This window comes from Lithobates pipiens, unplaced genomic scaffold, assembly GCF_037356315.1.
Source record: "Lithobates pipiens isolate NorthernLeopardFrog02 unplaced genomic scaffold, aLitPip1_a1.2 Scaffold_22, whole genome shotgun sequence".
Classification (NCBI taxonomy): Eukaryota; Metazoa; Chordata; class Amphibia; order Anura; family Ranidae; genus Lithobates; species Lithobates pipiens.
In genome coordinates this window covers 41149686-41155185 of record NW_027507784.1, presented here as the reverse complement: position 1 = coordinate 41155185, position 5500 = coordinate 41149686, and positions in this window count along the sequence as shown.

Genomic DNA, 5500 nt, shown 5'->3' with positions numbered 1-5500 from the left:
CATGCACATGAAAGTGACAAGTAAATTGGGACAGAGAGAACCGTGGAGGGGGAGAGTGACAGTGACAGATGGGAACCCAGATCTACGCCTTCCAGGAGTTAAAGCTTGCAACGTTGGGATTAGCAGATGACTATTCGCAGTCCAATATAATAACTTAACTTGACGAAGGAGATTACCGTGTTTGTCCCATGCATTGAATCCTGAAGGAAGCAGCTTGTAACCTTGCGCTAGTTAATTTGGCTCAATTCATGGTGTTTAAAGCTGGGGATTATTTTATTTTTTTAATGCCTGGGCAGACGTGAGAATTAATGATGTCTTGGAAAGGAAATCAGCTAGTGGGTCACTACGGTGTGGTAGGCCAGTTTATCAGCATGGCCTGGGATTATCTGAACAAAATCTTGTGACCTGATTAATATTGATGTCAACATGTCACGGCAATGCCTAAAAATTCCAATCCTGTTTCATCTCACTGACCTTTTAGAAAACATTTATGGTCTGTATGAGGTTGTAGGAGGACCTCTGAGCATCCGGGTTGTTACGGGACCTACAGAGGGTCGACTACAATCTCTTGATGGTCCTCATTATAGGCCTGGATAGGAGCGCTACACACTTTCTTGCTGAGGTCTCATATACTAAAGTGGTCCGACCTTTTAGAAAACATTTGTGGTCTGTATGAGGTTGTATGAGGACCTCTGAGCGTTCGGGTAGTTACCGGACCTACAAAGGGTCCACTACAATTTCTTGATGGTCCTCATTACAGGCCTGTATAGAAGCGCTACACACTTTCTTGCTGAGGCCTCATACTAAAGTGGTCCGACCTTTTAGAAAACATTTGTGGTCTGTATGAGGTTGTATGAGGACCTCTGAGCGTCCGGGTAGTTACCGAACCTACAAAGGGTCCACTACAATCACTTGATGGTCCTCATTACAGGCCTGGATAGGAGAGCTACACACTTTCTTGCTGAGGCCTCATATACTAAAGTGGCCCAGAAAGAAATAACACTGACTTCTACAGCTGGGACCAGCATGACATGGGTGCCCTGGCATTTTTGCTGGTGCACTTGGGAACCCTACCCATTCTCTGCAGGTAGTCACATGTGTAGGCAGGTGCAGGTTAACCTCCCTATATGAGTGGCGCTGTACGTTCACCTTGCAGGGAAAGTGGAGGGCAACAGAAATATTTAATTTTTATTCCTCTTAGCGCTCAGCACGGTCATCTGATGCGCTTCTGTCTGATTAGACACTGCCACCAAGGTGACCTTGCAGCCATCTTTGGTGAGGGCAGAGCTTACAGAAAGGCCTGAGCCATTGCTGTTGGCATGCATTCTTCATGTGGTGAGGTTAGAAACGGGAACCCGCCTGCCAGGGAGAGTGAACCTAGCTCATAAGGTTCCAGAGAAAGGTCAGTATAGGGATTAGTGCAATCTTCTTGGGGAACTTTTCCACATTGTGCTACTGCATCTGCCTGCTAACCTCCTCTGTGACAGTTGCCTTTGGCCTCGGTTTACCACTCTTCTGCGGTGAGTTTAGTCTCCTGCTGTGAGTAATGCTGATTGGTTATCACTGTTTTATAATGCATGGCAAAACACATTGGGGTGCACTGAAAGGTGGGTGCATTCTGTTGGGGAGTTGGCACTTCACCACAGTACATGGGTTGCAGTAACATGCGTTAGAATGAGTGTTTTACTGCACCATATAGTAATGCAATGTTGTAATGGACTCGAAATGAAATAAACCTAAAAAAAAAAAAAAGAATCAAAATTCCTTCTTATGACCTACTATTATTAAAATATACTAATATTTGTATGTAAGAACAGTTACACAAAAGAGTTTTTTGGTCTCAGTTCATCATCAGTTTTCAACTTACACCCTCTAGTGGCAGAATAGGGAATTGCCATGTGAATTGACAGTCTACATTGTAGCCTTCTGTCCCCATTATTACCACATGGATCCCAACTGATTTCGAGGGACTGTCCCTGATTAGGAGCAATGTCCCTCTGTCCAGCTTTCCTCCTCATTTGTCCCTCATTTTGGCCTGATCTATGTAGTTGTGTATAAAATGCACTTACAAATTAGTAAACTTCTAAACCAGGTGTAAAGGAATAGTAGTGGTAAAAAACAAAACAAAAAACAAAACAAAAAAACACTTGTATGTTTAACTAATCTTTTTAGTTTTTTTGTATAATTCTCCTTTAACCACTTCAATACTGAGAGCAAAATCACCCCCTTCCTGTCCAGGCCAATTTTCAGCTTTCATCGCTGTCACACTTTGAATGACAATTGCGCGGTCATGCTACACTGTACTCATATGAGATTTTTATCATTTTTTTCACACCAATAGAGCTTTTTTTATGTGATATTTAATCACTGCTGGGTTTTTTTTTTTTTGCTAAACAAATTGAAAAATACAGAAAAAGTTTTTTTTTTACGTTTCTGTCAGAAAATTTTGTAATTTTTTTCCTTCACTGATGTGCGCTGATGAGGCAAAACTTATGGGCACTGATGAAATGGCACTGTAGGGCACTGATGAGGAGGCACTAATATGCCACACTGATGGGCACTGATAGGTGGCACTGATATGCCGCACTGATGAGCACTGATAGGCGGCACTGATGGGCACTGATAGTTGATATTGATGGGCACTGATAGGTGGCACTGATGGGCGGTACTGATGGGTGGCAGCGGTGGGAAATGTTGGGTGGCACTGATGAGCAGACACTGATGGGCACTGAAAGGCAGCACTGACTGGCATCACTGATGTGCGCTGTTGAGGCAAAACTTATGGGCACTGATGAAATGGCACTGTAGGGCCTTGTGGATTGCAGAGCTCTAGATGTGACTTGGTGGGTGTCAGGCTGCTGCGGAGAGGCCGCTGCTCTCGCACAGAAAGAAGCAGTCCTCTCCGCTGCATGCTGGGAAAATTAGAGAGCCACTCACTTCGATGATAATGTACAGAATGCTCTTCTATTTCCCATACAGCAAGGAAGTAATGCCCTGTACACACGACTAGTTTTGCCATCAGAATAAACTCTGAATGTTTTTCCGACGTAATTCCGATGGAATTCCGCTCAAGCTGTCTTGCATACACGAGGTCACACCAAATTCCGACCATCTGGAACGCGGTGACGTACAACACGTACGATGGGACTACAAAAAGGAAGTTCATTACCAAGTGTGCCACCCTTTGGGCTCCTTCTGTTAATCTCGTGTCTGTAGAAGTTTGGTGAGAGACGATTCGCGCTTTTCAGATAATTTTCTTTTCCAAAGACTTGATGTGTGCCTTGGGGTCCAAAACGCGTCGCGAATTCCAAAATTTTCTCCAGCGCTGCCTCCCTCTTTATTTTTTTACCCAGAATAAATGGATATTTTATTTTCTGAAAATACTCGCCTATGTGTTTTTCTACCAATAGGACAGTTGGTTTGTGAGTAGGCAGGTACATTTCAAAAACACAATGTCAAATTAACAAGGGACACCAACCTCCTTGAGGTTAAAAAATACAAGATAACAATGTTGTTGTGGTAACTCGACACACCAAAAAAATAATTAGATATGGAGATCACTCGAAAATAATTTTTCAATAATCAAAAAAAAAAAAAAAAACGAGATCTTGATGAAATTAAAAAAAAAAAAAAAAAGATGACTATAAAAAATAATTCTAAACATTATTATGGAGATCTGGCTTTAAAAAAAAAAATAGAAGATTATTCAGGAGATCACGAGAAATAATAAAGAAATACATTTGTCAGAACTCTGTGAATATCAGCAGCAAAACAACTTCAAGCATTATAAAGAAGAAGAGAATGCGCTGCATTAAACTATTTAAAAAATGTCAGCGTGAAGAATGTGCCATCTCCATTACAAACGTTAGTTTTACCAGACCGAGCGCATCCGCCTCGTACTTGCTTCAGAGCATCTGAACAGCATACAGACGAGCATTTTTTTCCACTAGAAATTTTTTCCGGGGGAATAATTTAGAACATGTTCTCTATCTAATGCTCCGTACACACGGTCGGATTTTCCGATGGAAAATCTGCGTTTCGAATCGTGTTGTTGGAAAAGCCGATCGTGTGTGGGCTCCATCAGACTTTTTTCATCGTATTTTCCCGACTCGCAAAGTTTGAGAGCAGGATCCGACAAAATCCGATCGCATAAATTCCCATCGTGTGTAGACAATTCCCGACAGACAAAGTGCCACGCATGCTCAGAGTAAACGAAGAGACGAAAGCTATTGGCTACTGGCCCATTTATAGTCCCGACGTACATGTTTGAAGTCACCTCATTCAGAGCGATTGGATTTTCTGACAACTTTGTGCGACCGTCAGTATGCTAAACAAGTTTCGGTCAAAATCTGTCGGAAAAAAAATCTGACGGATTTTGTGGTCGGAATGTCCGACCGTGTGTATGGGGCATTAGTCCATCTGATTTTTTGATGGAAAAAGTTAGATGGGGCATACACACGGTCGGAATATACGATGAAAAGCTCCCATCGGACTTTTTCTGTCGAAATGTCCGACCATTCGTACGTGGCATAACACTTTAACCACTTGCCGACCAGCGCACGACGATGTACGTCGACAGAATGGCACGGGCAGGCAAATGGGCGTACATGTACGTCCCTTTAAATTTGCCGCCCTGCCATCGGGAGCGCGCCGGCGGCGGCGCGCTCCCACGCTGGTCGGGACCCCCGTGAGTCCGGTCGCGGGACCCGCGGACTCGATCGCTGCGGGCATCCCCACGATCGTCTCACAGAGCGGCCGAATGGAGAAGTGCCGTTGTAAACAACATTTCTCCATTCTGCCTAGCAACTAGTGACGCTGATCTCTGCTCCATGTGATTGGAGCAGAGATCAGTGTTCACTAAATGAAAGCCCAACCCCCCCACAGTTAGTAACACATCCCTAGGAACACTTAACCCCTACACTGCCATCCACTGGTTAACCCCTTCACTGCCAGTGTCATTTACACAGGAATCAATGCATTTATATAGCAGTGATTACTGTATAAATGACAATGGTCCCAAAAATGTGTCAAAAATGTCCGATGTGTCCGCCATAATGTCGCAGTCACAATAAAAATCACTGATCACCGCCATTACTAGTAAAAAAAAAAATAATAAAAAATTATTAATAAAAATGCTATAAAACTATCCCTATTTTGTAAACGCTATAACTTTTGCGCAAACCAATCAATAATCGCTTATTGCGATTTTTTTTACCAAAAATATGTAGAAGAATACGTATCGGCCTAAACTGAGGAAAAAAAATGTTTTTTTATATATTTTTGGGGGATATTTATTATAACAAAAAGTAAAAAATAATGCGTTTTTTTCAAAATCATCGCTCTATTTTTGTTTATAGCGCAAAAAATAAAAACCGCAGGGGTGATCAAATACCACCAAAAGAAAGCTCTATTTGTGGGAAAAAAAGGACGTCAATTTTGTTTGGGAGCCACGTCGCACGACCGCGCAATTGTCAGTTAAAACGACGCAGTGCCGAATCGC